This window comes from Vipera ursinii (genome assembly GCF_947247035.1).
Source record: "Vipera ursinii genome assembly, chromosome: 2".
Lineage (NCBI taxonomy): Eukaryota > Metazoa > Chordata > Lepidosauria > Squamata > Viperidae > Vipera > Vipera ursinii.
This window is the reverse complement of record NC_139513.1, coordinates 34394216-34411427: the sequence shown is the minus strand read 5'-3', so window position 1 is coordinate 34411427 and position 17212 is coordinate 34394216.

Below are 17212 nucleotides of genomic sequence, written 5' to 3'. Positions count from 1 at the left end.
CCAAAATTGCTCTTGAAAAGAAAACAAAGAAATTATGATAACTGGGCAAGTCTAGTGCTGACTGAAGAGAGATGGACGTGTCTTAAAGAGTTCTTAATGTTCATATGGCAGAACACTATCACATTGTTTCGTCTTAACTCAGAAGCAAGGGTAAACTTATTTTTCCTGTATTCCCTATATGAAATAAATTTCCCATGTATTTTCCAGAGAGCCTGTGCTTTGACTGTGAGGCAGTACTAGCAATGCTTCTGGACAAGCATCTATCGTTAGCGCTGGAACTATGCAATACATCTGAGCTATGCACAGAATCTGAAATGGGAGGAAAACACAGCTGTGAGGATTACAATGTACCCCAGGACAAGTTTTTAACACTGCAAGGAGAATGGGCAACTGAAAATACAGATTTGGAGAAAGCAGCTGGAATGCTCTTTTCTGTGGGTAATCCTGAAACACAAAGAGCCTTCTTTCAGAGTGGAGGGTGCTGAGTCTCATCCTATCGTTAATTGCCTTCCATTAAGATACTGATGACAGAATCAATAATGCTAAATAATGGACAGTAAACAAAAACAAGGGGTTCCAAATAAAGAATGCTGACCTCTTATCTAAATGCATTGAATTCTTTCCCAGACGTACAAATGTTGTGTAAAGACTTAGAGGGAAAACACCCATTTATCTGTACAGATATTATGCCTGGCTTAATTGGATGAGGGTTGCCTTAACAACTTCCACCGAGGCACATACCAGCATTTGTGAATCAGCACAGCTATCTGTGCTCACATTGGTGACCACATATTTCTCACTTGTGTCAAATTGCTGCAGGAACAATCTCTTAAGTGCCCTTGCTCAATCCACAGCTTCCCCTATTTGCTTACTTAATAAAAAGGAGAGTCTTTTTTCAAGGTCAAAGATAACTCTTCTGTTTCCTAGTCATTTTATGATGAGAAGCAGCCCAGAATGGAGTCACCAATATTTCAAACTACTTTTACTGTCAACCCATCTATATTTTCACAGTATTAATGTAGATAGAACATAGATCATAGGGTTGGAAGGGACATTGAAAGGGACCCCCTGCTCAAGCTGAGGCCCAATACCATTCCAGACAAATGGCTTCTTGAAAACTCCCAATGCTGGAGCACCCACAACTTCTGGAAGTAACTCATTCCACTGTTCTCATTGTCAGGAAATTCTTTCTTACTTCTAGGTTTGATGTCTCTTTAATTATCTTCATCCTGTTACTTCTTGTCTTATCCTCAGGTCCTTTGCTGTGACAGTCCCTCAAGTATTGGAAGACTGTGATCATGTCACTTCTACTCCTTCTCTTTGTTAGACTAGTCGTACCTAGTTCTCTCAATTATTCATTGTATGGTTGAGCCTCCAAGACCCCTTATCATTTTGTTGTTCTTCTCTGCACTTTTACTACGGTCTCAACATCTTTTTTGTATCATGGTGATGTGGTCTTGATACCCATCCTCTAATTTCACTTTTTTTCCTGAGTTTGATAGAAGCCTCCCATGAATAGGAACAATTTCAAAATATCCATTTAACCAGGATTTTCAGCCATATCTCTCAGCTCTTTACCCTTGATAGAAATCTATGAAGGAAGAAAGCAAAAATGTCATATTGCACAGAGTATTTTTGGCCAGTGCTTCTTTTTAAAACAAATTTTCTAGGCATATATTTCTCCATCAACTCTAGTAAAACAAAACATTTATATTTCATATTTACAGAGAGCCATCACTCACACTGAATTACCCACAGTGTATCTTTACTTACAGGGAAACAGACATTTCTTTGCTTTCTTGCTGGTCAAAAACATATACTAAACATTTCCTAAGTCTTCAGATCACTTCAGAGAAATAAAGTTTCAATACTGTGGCTAAAGTAATGATTTACCTTAGCATTTCTCAATCTTAACCACTGGCTGGCTGGGAAATTCAAGGAGTTGCAGTCCACACATCTTAAAGTTGCTGAAGTTGAGAAACTCTGATTTACAATATACCTACAGTATTTATCAGAGGTGAAATCTCATGTCCCAATAGCTCACTATATATCTAAATGTTCCTTCACAACATTTAGCCTACTACTCTGCAAAATAGGTGATGTTTTTCTGTATTCCATATGTATGCTAACATCCCTTTTCTTCCAGCAGAAGGAAAATTAACAGAACAATTTTGTAGTAATATGACTCCACAAGCCAAATTTCTTCTTATACAGAGGCTCCTTGGAAAGATTCTGTTTCTGAATTTGATTTCAACAGACAGTCAAATGCTCTTAGTCAAGTGATTTTCCCCCCCCAAGGTATCCCATCTTAGTTGCTTTACATATCTCAGAGAACAGGGTTGAATCCAATGCCTCTTCTCAATTTGGTTTCTGGGATGCTCTGACTGGTAACATGAATCAACTAATCTTGGTCTTTTCTATCTGCATCCAGCTTTAGAGCAGAAACTTTGCAAATAGGAAGCCCCACTATTAACACCTCCAGTGTAAAGTGTAAAGTAGTCTGTGATGGAAAAATCCTCTGCCTGAGGAATAATAATAATAATAATAATAATAATAATAATAATAATAATAATAATAATAATAATAATAATAATGAGGAGGAGGAGGAGAAGCCCCAATAGCAGAGGAACAAAAGATCAACTCCTAATAGACAAAATGATCTTGGAAAACTGCAAGAAAAGGAAGACCAACCTGAATGTGGCATGGATTGACTACAAAAAGGCATTTGACTCTCTGCCACATGACTGGATAATCAAGTGCCTAGAAATAACAGGAGGCAGTAGAAACATCAGAAAATTTGTGCAAAGATCAATGGCACAATGGAAGACACAGTTGCAAGTCAATGGTGAAAGACTGGGAGACGAATATTTCAAGGAGATTCATTATCACCGCTACTATTTATTATTGTACTGTTTCCTCTGTCAACAATACTGAATAACTCAGGACATGGCTATCAAACATCAAAAACATCTGCCAGACTATCCCACCTCCTTTACATGGATAATCTGAAGCTGTATGGAAAAACATCGTCTGAAATAGAATCACTGCTGAACACTGTCCATATATATAGCCAAGATATTACAATGAAGTTTGGCTTGGACAAATGTGCCACACTTACTCTCAAACAAGGAAAAATAGTGAAAACTGAAGGAATAAAGATGCCCCATGAAAATAACATTAAGAGTCTGGATGAGGAAGATTACTACAAATACTCGGGTATCCTTCAAGCTGACAACATCAAGCACACTGAATTCAAGAAAAAGATTAAAGGTGAATACATCAAGAGAGTGAAGAAGATCTTAAAGTCCAAACTCAATGGAGGAAATACCGTGAAGGCAATCAGCACCTGGGCAATTCCAGTCATTAGATACACAGCTGGAATAGTGGACTGGACTCATGCAGAACTAAAAGCAATGGATAGGAAGACCAGAAAAATAATGACAATGAATCATGCCCTTCATCCATGCAGTGACATTGACAGACTCTATCTACCAAGGCAAATAGGTGGATGTGGAATGCTGCAAGTACATCATATAGTTGAAGAAGAAAAAGTGGCTTTGGAAGAATATCTGAAGGACAATGATAAAGATGCTCTGAAATTAGTATATCAGGAAGGCTTACTGACTACTGGAGAGACCAAACTGACCTACAAGAAAGACCAAATGAAGAACAGAATAGAGGCATGGGAAGACAAAGCACTACATGGCCAGTACATTAAAAAAATAGCTGGGAAAGCAGATAATAAAAAGACCTGGCAATGGCTAAGAGCAGGAAAGTTGAAGAAAGAGACCAAGGGACTTATTCTGGCTGCACAAAAAGACCAAGCCTTAAGGACAAATGCATACAAAGTCAAAATTGAGAAGACAGCAACAGACAGTAAGTGCCGCCTATGCAAAGAAGCTGAAGAAACAGTGGACCACCTAGTAAGCTGCTGCAAGAAGATCGCACAGACTGACTACAAGCAGCGGCATGACAAAGTAGCAACAATGGTGCATTGGAAGTTCTGCAAGAAATATCATTTGCCTGTAAGCAAGAACTGGTGGGATCATAAAATAGAGAAAGTCATAGAAAATAGTAAAAATAAACTGCTCTGGGACTTCAGAATTCAAACAAACAAGCATCTGCAACATAACACCCTGGACTTAACAATTGTCGATAAGAAAGACAAAAAAGTCTGGATAGTGGATGTGGCAGTGCCTGGAGACAGCAGAATAGATGAGAAAGAACTAGAGAAGATAACAAAATACAAAGACCTACAAATAGAAATAGAAAACCTGTGGCAAAGGCAAGCAAGGGTACTACCAATAGTAATAGGCACCTTGGGTGCAATCCCAAAGCAACTGGACCAGCACTTGAACACCATTGGCATTGACAAATTTGCCATTAGTCAATTGCAAAAGGCGGCCTTACTAGGAACCGCTACCATCCTGTGATGATATCTGTAATACCATCAAGCATCCACATGTGCTTGTCCCAGGTCCTTGGTAAGGACTTGATAGGTAGACAAAAATGCCAAATCCTGTCTGAACATCTGGCTGACTGTGCGATGATTAATAATAATAATAATAATAATAATAATAATAATAATAATAATAATAATAATAATGATGATGATGATGATGATGATGATGATGATGTTGGAAGGGACCTTGGAGGTCATCTAGTCCAACCCCTTGCTCAGGCAGGAAACCCTATACCATTTCAGACAAATGGCTGTCCCATCTCTTCTTAAAAACTTCCTCTGTTGGAGCATTCACCGCTTCTGGAGGCAGGTTGTTCCACTGATTAATTGTTCTAACTGTCAGAAAATTTCTCCTTAGTTCTAAGTTGCTTATCTCCTTGATTAGTTTCCATCCGTTGCTTCTTGTCCTACCTTCAGGTGCTTTGGAACACTGCTATCATATCCCCCCTTGTCCTTCTTTTCATTAAACTTGACATACCCAATTCCAGCAACCGTTCCTTATATGTTTTAGCCTCCAGTCCCCTGATCATCTTTGTTACTCTTCTCTGTACTCTTTCTAGAGTCTCAACATCTTTTTTACATCATGGTGACCAAAACTGGATGCAATATTCCAAGTGTGGCCTTACCAAGGCATTGTAAAGTGGTATTAACACTTCACATGATCTTCATTCTATCCCTCTCTTAATGCAACCTAGAAATGTGTTGGCTTTTTTGGCAGCTGCAGCACACTGCTGGCTCATATTGAAGTGATTGCCCACTAGGACTCCAAAATTCCTCTCACAGTTATTACTATTGAGCAAGGTACCCCCTATACTATGCCTGTGCATTTGATTTTTCTTGCCTAAATGTAGACCCTTACTTTTTTCACCATTGAATTTCATTTTATTATATAGCACCCAGTGTTCAAGTCTGTCCAGATCCTCCTGTATCTTAAGCCTGTCTTCTGGAATATTGGCTATTCCTGCCAGCTTGGTGTCATCTGCAAATTCCCTTCGTCCAAATCATTGATGAAGATGTTGAAGAGCACTGGGCCGAGAGGACCACATGCTGAGTACGGCCAGTCAGCCAGCTACTAATCCATCTGGTGGTGATGCTATCTAACCCACATTTTCCTATCTTATCAAGTCGTATGTTGTGGCCTACTTTATCAAATGTCTTACTGAAGTCCAAGTAAATTATAACTACAGCATTCCTCTGGTCCACTAATTTTGTCACTTGGTCAAAGAATGCAATAAGATTTGTCTGGCATGATCTGTTTTTGACAAACCCATGTTGGCTTTTGGTTATGATTTTGTTTTCCTCTAGGTGTTTGCTGATTCATTGCTTGATAATCTTTTCCAGAATCTTCCCAGTATTGAGGTCAGGCTGATAGGTCTGTAGTTTCCTGGATCTATTTTTCCCCTTTTTTGAAGATGGGAACTACATCAGGTCTTTTCCAGTCCTCTGGTAGTTCCCCAATGCTCCAGGATCTTTGAAAGTTATAGTTCAGTGGTTCTGCGATCACATCTGCCAGTTCCTTCAGAACTTTGGGGTATAGTCCATCTGGTCCTGGTGATTTGAACTCCTCTATGGTGGACAGGTGCTCACTTATCAATTGCCTGCCAGAGCAGACCATAATGTTTTACACAGGCATATCTTTCTTTCCTGAAACAAGCATGACTGGTCCATCTAAACAAGGCTACCAAACTCCTAACTTTCTGTCTCTTTTTCCCTTTCTCTTATTCTAATAATTGTAGAGGGAAAAATGGTTCTTATCTGTATTCATAGGTATCTACTTTCAGACTTTCAAAACATAGGGAATAACCAGTATATACAATAACAAAGAAAAAGGATACAGATGTTTAGAATATTGCTATAGTGGGTATTTCTCTCTTCTCTAGCTGTAGAGCCTTATTGAAAACTTTATATACCATATAAAGAAATTTTTTAAAACCCACCAAGGCTTATTTCTTCATTTCTGTGTAGACTGCCATTTCCATGTGTCCTGTTTCATTTTTTTATTCCCAAGGATTGCTCAGTTCCTGGGAATGTTTTCTGTTGTGTACTGGGTTCGTTGTGCAGGAATGAAGATGAGACGAGTGAGTTCAGCAAAGAACATGGTTTATTTCTTGCAGGATTTGAACTAGAGAACAGGGCTGCAGCTGCAGCAATTTATACCTTGGCCCCTAGGTGGCGGCCAATAGGTTTGAAGCAACCTATTGCCGCCTAGGGGCAACCAATAGCAGCGCTGGAGACGGGCTGTCTGAGATTCTGGGAGCCGTTATCTAGCTCCCTGCTCTAGCAATCTACCAGCCGTTACACATGGTCTTAACAAGCAAGCCCAATACATAACACCCCTCCCCCCTTAGAACGAACAACAGTATGGCAACAATAGAAAATAGCAATACACTTACAAAGACTTAACACTGGTGTGAATAGGTTCCACTTAGCAGCACAATAAAGTACTTACAACATTATAGCTCCATTGTCCATTACAATCTTGTAGGTCAGCATTAAATACAAGGTACATTGAACATTATAGCTTTATTATTACCAAACAAAATCTTTCAGATAAGCAGGAGGTTTGTGTGGCCTTGTTGAATGCCTGGGGGACCCAGGCACGTCCTGGCCTACCAGCTTGCCCGCCGGGCTGGGTAGACCAGTGTCTCTTAGTTCAAGTGATTCTGAGTGGCTTGGTGCTCTCTGGCTGGCCTTTCCAGGTTGGCCCACCCCAGAGTCAGTTTGTTCAGCATAGTTAGCACAGTGGCTGTAGCCATCAGGTTGACTTTCTTCATCAGGACACCCATGTTGCACTTCCGGGCTCTCCTTCTCTATGGCCAACTCTTCGTTGCTTGGGCTGTGTGAGCCTTCAGGGTCTATGCATGGGCTGGCTTGGCTGCCGGTTTGTGGACCTGAGTAAGGACTTATGACGAAGTCCTTGTTTTGTGGCCGTTCAGGAAAATGCTTCCTAAGCTGATCTATGTGGCGCTGTACAACTCGCCCGCCTTCCAGCCCCACTTCATAAGAGAGGGAGTTTGATGTTTTAGTAATTTTTCCAGGCACCCACAAATTCCCATGCCCATAGTTCCTGGCCCACACCCCGTCGCCCACTTGCAGTCCCCTCAGGGGTTTTGGGTGCGAAGCTTCTGCTGTCACCCTATCTGGATGCAACCTGTCCAGTTTCATGATCAGTCACCTCCCCTAGTGCAGCTCTGCTGGTCTTTTCCCTGTAGCCGTGCAGGGCGTGGAATGCTGGCGAAGTAAAAACTCTGCCAATCTGTGATGCCAGTCCCCAGTCACTATATGCTTCCGTGATTCTTTTGTGGTCCGGACCATCTGTTCGGCTTGACCATTAGAAGAAGGCTGAAATGGGGCCAACGTTGCGTGTCTGATGAGGTTTGCTCTCAGGAATGCCTGAAATTCTGCCGCTGTAAATTGGGCTCCATTGTCAGATACTATGACGTCTGGCAGCCCATGTGTGGCAAAGAGTTCAATCTTGTGGATAATCCTGCCTCTCCTTTGCTTAGGGACTGGTCCTCTGAGCACATGGTCACTAGCGTGGCTTAGCTAGCCAACCATAGGGGGGGATTGCTTTTCCCGCCAGGCGTGCACTGTCTCTCCCCTAGTGACTTTCAGCTTCGATGGAGAAGCAGGATCCCACTTTCATCGCCAGTGTTGTGTACTGGCTTCATTGTGCAAGAATGAAGACGAGGTGAGTGAGTTCAGCAAAGAACATGGTTTATTTGTTGCAGGATCTGAACTAGAGAACAGGGCTGCAGCTGCAGCAATTTATACCTTGGCCCCTAGGCGTTGCCCAATAGGTTTGAAGCAATCTATTGCCACCTAGGGGCAACCAATAGCAGTGCTGGAGACGGTTTGTCTGAGATGCTGGGAGCCGTTAGCTAGCTCCCTGCTCTAGCAACCTACCAGCCGTTACCACATGGTCTTAACAAACAAGCCCAATACATAACATTTTCTACAGTATATTTTTCCTCCTTATCACCTATGTCAGGTTCATGAACAGATTGAAGCCTGTGATTCTCTGGTATTGTTTGCAATATTTCACTATGGAAATCCATCAGCTGTTCACTTAAATCCTACACCTCTTCAGCCCAATCCCCAAGGGATGCTTTTCCTTGAAGCTTGAGTCAGCTTTGATCTCACACAACAACAGCTTGAACAATTTTTTATCAAGCCATTGTTGTTTCAAGTATAAATTTTCTGTTTTAATTGTCCCTTCAGGATTATTTGGAAGCCCTTCATTTGCTGTTTGCATACTTTGCATTTTGCAAAAGATATTGCTCCTATTTCTTCATTCTGGTTCCATCACAACAGTTCTCAATGTCTCTCAAGGAAAAAAATATAAATACAACTAACAGCATCATTACACAGTCCTCTGAGATGGGTTTACTTTTCTTTAATGAAAAAACTACTCAATCTATGTTTAAGACTGGGCAAATCCGAGAAGTGAATAAGAAGCGTGTGTGTGTGTTCCCTATGACTAGGCACCTATTACACTTTTTTTCTTTATGAATAAGATAGCAAATCATTCATTTATATCTTACTGAAATTAATAAGGTTTTACTGAAATTATCAAAGTATAAATATAAATGAAAATAAGGATTGTAGAGAAGTGGGAAAGGAAGGGGAAGAGAGAAGTGTGAGGTAAAGAGAAAAATGGAAAAAAGTATTAACTTTAAACTCCTTTCAGTACAGTTGTATAAAAATAATAAAGTTAAAACCTCAGGTTTTTACTTTTGCGTACTTAGCATATATTAACCATTTCTATAACAATAAGCTTATCTAATCAGCAAATCTCAAGGTCAGAATTTTTTTCCCCAGAAACTAAGTTGAATGTATTCTTTGTTTTGATTAATTGGGTTAATTTGGTTACCTCAGTGACAGAAAATCATTCTCAACTGGAGTCTTTATGGTGCCTAAATGAAATGTCTACTTGGTCCATAACCATTAAGGGTGTGAATAAGCAGATTTGTTCTTGTTTTCTTAAAAAAAGGAATATTGCTTAGGGTAAGGTTTTGTTTTGTTTTGTTTTGTTTTTATGAACACTACAAGACTATGGTCTGTTTTTATTGACATTACCACACAATTAATTATAGCAAGGAAAATCATCTTCACACATGATCTTATACAGCTCATCCCCTATTGCAGGGGTAGGCAACCTCGGCTCTTTTATGACTCATGGACTTCAACTCCCAAAATTCCTGAGCCAGCTTGGCTGGCTCAGGAATTCTGGGAGTTGAAGTCCATGAGTCATAAAAGAGCCGAGGTTGCCTACCCCTGCCCTATTGACATGGGAGCCTCTGTAGGGAAATTTCATAGGCTGATAATTTGGGTTGTCTACTAGAAACAGACAAATTATTTTATTTATCATCTCTGTTAGCATCATATATCTTGATTTATAGGTTTATTCCATCCAGTTCCCATATTTATTTAAAAAAAATACTTACACAAACTGTATTTGAATAAGTATTCTGAGTGTATTTTCTCATTCTTTTGCTTAAAGCCAAGATTCAAACATCTGAATGACATTTTCAGGCATTCACAGTCCCCAAAAAAGACAATTAGATTGGTTTTTGGCTTTGACTAAGATAAATTCCCTGATTAACTGATGAGTGTCATTGACTTTAGACTTTAAGATTTAACAGCTCAGTAAAAACATGCCATTTTCTTATAGAAAAATAGCTTCTGATACACCCTTTGCTGTATTCAGATGATCAGCCCCATAAACTGAGATTTGTTCCTGCAAACAACTTTGCTCTTTCTTCCTTTCCCCTATCTCTTTGTGCAAGTCAAAACTATGCTGATCTGCAGTTTTCATTTATGCAGGAGCAGAAATTTCTGATCAGAAGGCTCCAAACAAGTAACTCAACAAGTAATTTAACAATGATTTTATTCACTGCTCTTTTTTTAAAAAAAAAATCTCTATTTCAGTCATAATAAGAAACAATCCTTGACAGAAGACTTTTGGTTGGTTTACTCATTAATGAAAAAACAAATAGAAGAGGAGGGAGGGACACAACTGAATGCAAGTCCCCAATGGATTTTTTTACATTTTATTTTATTAAGCTGAGGTGTAACTATCTAAACACAACTCATGGGTTTGTAACTCATATATAGGTATCCCTTGGGTGTAATTGAGCTCAGAATTACAGTCATAAGCTGTGCCAGTCATTAAGTAGATCACACCCAATTTTATGACATTTTTTTGTGGTGGTCATTAAATGAACATATTGTACCCAATGAGTGTTTTCTGCTGGAAACCAGAAGTAAACATCAGTTTCTGGCAAATATATCAAATATATTAAAACAGGATCATTTGTAGCTCTTGGCAGGTCTGCTGTGACTTTGAATGATCACTAAGTGACCAATCTTACCTCAAGGATGGCCTGTACAGCAAGAGGCTTTGTTGATGATTTTGTTACTTAATAACTCTGTATCTGCCATATCTTCAAAGGGCAGGACTAACAGGAGATTATTTTTCATAATTTTCTACACATTTTGGGAGTTATTTATAAAATACGTATAGTAGTACATGAGCATATACATAACAATGAACTATGTGCATGTATACCAAGTTTATACGAAGATTATTCCTGTTAAATAAATTATCTACTTGGTTTAAGTAGACTGCTTTGGGATCCAACACATAGTGTGTTTATTTGCAAATTTCTGCAACTTTCCATAAATAGTAAAGAGTTTTGTTTTGTTGCTTTGGGTTATAAATCAGTCTTCCCTAACCTTCCTATAAAGTTCATTCAGCCATAGCCAGTGCATCTATTTATTATGCATTACAAGTTATAGTTCAATGGGGGAGTGGAGCCGTAAGACACACATATTAAAGAAGGGTGTGGTTATTTCCTATTAAAACAGAAGTGTGTATGGGGGGAAGGGAAGGGCAAAAACTACTGGTTGCAACTCTAGCCCTGCCCTTTTCTATAGGCATTGCAACAGTGGTGGGATTCAGAACCGGTAGCTAATTTTTTGTTGCCCAGGCCCAGAATGGACTTCCAGAAGCAGCATCCACACAGAGAACTAACTGGTTGTTCACATATTTGAATCCTACCACTGCATTGCAGGGAGGGTGAAGCAAATCTTGCAGTATTATTGTTTTGTTTTGTTTAACCTCGTACCCTTTATCTTTGCAATTCTGATTCCTTCAGTATGATTGCCACATTAACTTTATCATACCATGCCAACTAGACCTCTGATTATGGCCTCCCAATTCTAACATCCTTTTATTTCTCAGCAATACTCATTCTTTCAACCAAACTAAACAGCTGCAAACTATGATTTAAAGTCACGTTATCCTAGTCTACTATGTCTTTTGCATCTTGCAGAATTTTATATTTTACCCTTGCTTCCTTGCCTAGATATACAAATATAAGTAAATCTTTTTACTTCTATTATTTACAAGTTGCATCATTTTTCAAAACTGGTATTGTTTGCGACAGAAACATTATTCTAGGTAATGCATTCAATTTATCACAGAAATTCTCCTAAACAGTGGGGCCTGAAACTTTTAACAAATCTTTATTAATTTCCTAGTTATAATTAATTCTGAAACCAAGTACAGTTCATATGAGACACACTGTAGTACCCAAACAATTTACCTTGTTCTCAATCTGAACGCCAGTTTTTTCCACTCAATTCTTTTTGATCTACCATCCTCATATTTTGTTACCATTTTAGTTTTTATTAATTTTAAATGTCTTTCTTTTCTGTTTTTTTCATTCTGTGGAAAACTTGCTTAATAAATAAATGTTTTCAAATGTATATAAAAAGCCTGACATGCATTTCTCCTTCTTATATAAAAGAGAGTCAAGGTGAAACAATCTTGATTTTTTTTTCTCATGCTCTCCTTCTTTCCCAGAACAGATTCAACCTACTTTCTTCAAGGCCATGATGCAACTTTTAAATAATGGCAAAAAGTTTTACCTAGATTTGTATGTCAGGGCAAGAAACCAAGGGTAAAGTCCTCTACAAATTTGGGCACAGGTTTAGTATTCTACAGCAGTGTTTAGATTTGGGATATTAATATAAATAGTCTGTTTACATGGTTTACGTATTTAAGGTCTGTTGGGAAAACCCCCCCCCCCACATTTGATAGAGTTTGCACATCATGCTAAACCTTAAACCTTATTTGATTAGCCTGAGTAAAAGACATTATTCAGTAGAAGATTATTTAATTTCTAAATATCCAATATCTAAGAGACTGCTACAAAGAAGAAAGGGTCAACCTAGTCTCCACAGCAGCTGAAGTCAGGACAAGAAGCAATAGATGGAAACTAATCAAGGAAAGAAGCAACCTAGAACTAAGAAGAAATTTCCTGACAATTAGAACAATTAATCAGTGGAACAACTTGCCTCCAGAAGTTGTGGGTGCTCCAACATTGGAGGTTTTTAAGAAGAGATTGGACAACCTAATGTCTCCAATGGTATATGGCAGTGATGGCGAACCTTTTAGAGACCGAGTGCCCAAACTGCACCCCAAAAACCACTTATGTATTGTCAGGTGCCAGATGGGTGTGGCCCATTGGGTGCGCATGGCCCATTGCGTAGGCACGGCTGCGGTGGTAATGGCAGACTAGAGGGGACTAAAAAGTTCAGTCAATTCCAACTTTGCAAGATCTTTTTTTTCTTGCAAGAAGTTGAAACTGATTGATTGATTGAACCTTTTTTTTTTCACATGGCGGCGGAGGCCTAAAGCGAAAAGGTTTTATAAAACCCGGTTTGAAGGCCTAGGACTGGGATGATGGCATGCATGCCCACAGAGGGGCCTCTGCGTGCCACCTGTGGCATGCATGCCACCATAGATTTATTTATTTTTATTTTTTATTTTAATTCCATTTATATCCCACCCTTCTCTGAAGACTCAGGGCGGCTTACAAGCTTAGCAGTAGCCTTCATTCTATGTATATGCCTGCTTATTAGGGCTTTCACACACACACACACACACACACACACACACACACACACACACACACCCCAAGCAGCATTATTATAAAGTCAGCTTAATTGCCCCCAACAATCTGGGTCCTGATTTTACCTACCTCGGAAGGATGGAAGGCTGAGTCAACCTTGAGCCTGGTGGGACTCGAACCTGCACTAATATATGGTTTCCTGCTTGAACAGTGGGTTGGATTAGAAGATTCCAAAGTATTCCTACTCTGTTATTCTGTTAAAGCTTTAATCTTTCTAATAAGTAATAGAAAGCACATCTACCTCTGCAATCTGTTGTTTGGGCAACTTGATATGTAACTTAACCCATGATTCAACAAACCCATCTACATTTCCCTTTCTACCAGGAATCAACATTTATTCATACCATGTCCATTTTTAAGCATTTTTTTCAGTAGAAATAAGTGCCATAGAGGGAATAAATAGAAGAAAGGAACCAAGGCAGGAAAAATCAAATCCACAGGTATAGTATAGGTGGTACCTTGCTCAATAGTAGTAACTGTGAGAGGGATCTCAGAGTCCTAGTGGACAATCATTTCAATATGAGCCAGCAGTGTGCTGCAGCTGCCAAAAAAGCCAACACAGTGCTAGGCTGCATTAACAGAGGGATAGAATCAAGATCACATGAAGTATTAATACCACTTTACAATGCCTTGGTAAGGCCACACCTGGAATACTGCATCCAGTTTTGGTCACCATGATGTAAAAAAGATGTCGAGACTCTAGAAAGAGTACAGAGAAGAGCAACAAAGATGATTGGGGGACTGGAGGCGAAAACATATAGGGAACGGTTGCTGGAATTGGGTATGTGTAGTTTAATGAAGAGAAGGGTGAGGGGTGACATGATAGCAGTGTTCCAATATCTCAGGGGCTGCCACAAAGAAGAGGGAGTCAAGCTATTCTCCAAAGCGCCTGAAGGCAGGACAAGAAGCAACGGATGGAAACTAGTCAAGGAGAGAAGCAACCTAGAACTAAGGAGAAACTTCCTGACAGTTAGAACAACTAACCAGTGGAACAACCTGCCTCCAGAGGTGGTGAGTGCTCCAACACTGGAAGTTTTTAAGAAGAGACTGGACAGCCATTTGCCTGAAATGGTATAGGGTTTCCTGCCTGAGCAGGAGGTTGGACTAGATGACCTCCAAGGTCCCTTCCAACTTCTTCTTCTTCTTCTTCTTCTTCTTCTTCTTCTTCTTCTTCTTCTTCTTCTTCTTCTTCTTCTTCTTCTTCTTCTTCTTCTTCTTCTTCTTCTTCTTATTATTATTATTATTATTATTATTATTATTATTATTATTATTATTATTATTATTATTATTATTATTATTATTATTATTATTATTATTATTAAGATAAAACAGAGCTAATGGAAATATACTTTACTATATCCAGAAAGCCAATAAATTTGACTTTGCGGGGGGGGGGAGAGAAATAGGTACATTTAGGACAATTTATTTATTTATTTATTTATTTATTTATTTATTTATTTATTTATTTATTTATTTATTTATTTTATTTTAATTCCATTTATATCCCGCCCTTCTCCGAAGACTCAGGGCGGCTTACAAGCTTAGCAGTAGCCTTCATTCTATGTATATGCCTGCTTATTAGGGCTTTCACACACCCCCGCAAGCGGCATTATTACAAAGTCAGCTTAATTGCCCCCAACAATCTGGGTCCTCATAAATATGATGGACAATAAATATGATGAACCTTTATTTCGCCTGAAAAGGATTTTGCTTTATATGGAGTTGGAATTTGGATTAGGACCTTGGAAGATCACAGCTTGCACGAGAGAATAATATAAAAGAGGTACTTCTTGAGAAATATGAGACCAAGTCAGTGACACATTTATATTGACAAATCCAACTTTTTGTATTAAATCCAATATATTAGGCCAGTAACCAAGTCAGGAGTTTACGTTTTACATCCATAATCTATATTAGGGGTTCCTATTGAAACCGGGCTGAATTCCAAATTGGATCAGAGAGGTTTGGGGAGAATCTTTGGCTGCATAGCTGAAGCGTTGCTCCTTCAGAAGTGATCAGCGTCAAATTTGTTGAGCCAACCAGATGGTTCTGCCCCAGGCACTTAATGGACCCTGAGAGGTTCCAGGCAGCACTGGGGTCCCCACCTGCCTCCTCAGCTCACAGCTCGGCAGATGCCTTAGTGGAAGCCTGGGAAAGGACGGCCACGGAGGCACTTGACCAAATTGTACCCTTGCGGCCCCTGACCTGGCGCAGATCCCAATGGGCTCCATGGTTCTCCACGGAGCTCCGGGAGATGAAGCATCGGAGACGGGGCCTAGAGAGCGTTTGGAGGTCCAGCCGATCTGAATCCGACTGATTGCGACTAAGAACCCATATTAGGTCTTATCTCGCAGCGATGAGGGTGGCGAGGTCTAACTACTTCGCTGCCCTCATCACGTCCGCAGATAATCGCACGGCCGCCCTATTTAGGGTGACCCGTTCCCTCCTTAATCAGGAGGTGAGTGAGGAACCCCTGCAGGGGCGTGCCGAGGAGTTTAGTCAACATCTGTCGGACAAAATCGCTCGGATTCGGACTGGTCTGGACTCCGACTGGGCAGTATCGGACGATCAGGACACGAGCGGTCTTGTCAATGTTATCTGGGAGGAGTTCGATCCTGTAACTCCGGAGGAAGTGGACAGGATTATGGGGAGGCTGAGCTCCACCACATGTTTATTGTGTCAAAGCTCGTCCTGCAGCAAGCAGGGCAGGGTGCCGAACACAGGAACGAGAGACTTCCGCTGCGGTCTAGAAGCACTTTATTCTTCAGGGCAACAGCCGCAACAAGAAACAAAGCCAGCGTTGGCCGCTACCTGCAGCCAACGCTACTATATACACACCCGAAAACCCCACCCATACTCCACCCAAACACGCCCACGCCCTCCCATTCCCTATAACTTCCCCACCCCTCCCCTACAAGGCCCTTCGCCGACGTCCGGTCAGGTAAGCCCCCTCCCGTGTGTTGCCGCCACCGTGCTCCTCCCCCTCACCCACTCCCTGCCGCACCCAACTCCGAACCCCCCTGTCGTCGTCCACGCTCGAGGCCCCCAGCCACCCGGTCACTGCGGCGGGGAGGGACCCATCCCCCAACAGCTTTGCCAGCTCCCGAATTACACAGTCCTGCGCAGGCATGGCGTCGGCCAGAGGAGACAGCCGCAACGGCGGAGTCTCCGAAGCATTCCGCTGCGAGGCCGAAGCTCCCGAAGCCTCCCAGGCCGCTGAGACGCTGAGTTGATCCGGGCCTCTACCGGTCATGCCGCAGGCCGGGGAACCTTGCGCAGACGCGCCACCGGGCGGGGACGGCAGCCGTGGCGCGTCTGGAGGCGGCTGAAACGGCGGCGCGGGCCTCGGAGCTTTTTGAGCCGAGGAGCCCTGCAGAGACGCGCCGCCGGGCGAGGACAGCAGCCGCGGCGCGTCTGGAGGCGGCAGAAGCGGCGGCGCGGCCCCCAGAGCTTTTCGGGCCGCCATGGAGGCAGACGCGCCGCCGGGCGAGGACAGCAGCCGCGGCGCGTCTGGAGGCGGCGGAAGCGGCGGCGCGGCCCCCGGAGCTTTTCGGGCCGCCATGGAGCCTGGTGAGTTCGGCAGCAGGAAGGCAGGGGGTGCCGGGGGGGTGGAGGGGCCCCCCCTCAAGTGTCGGGCTTGAAAGAGGCGGTGGTAAGACCTCTCCTCAAGAAGCCTGCCTTGGACCCGGCTGTGTTGAATAACTTTCGTCCGGTCTCCAACCTTCGCTTTCTTGCGAAGGTTGTTGAGAGTGTGGTGGCGCATCAGCTC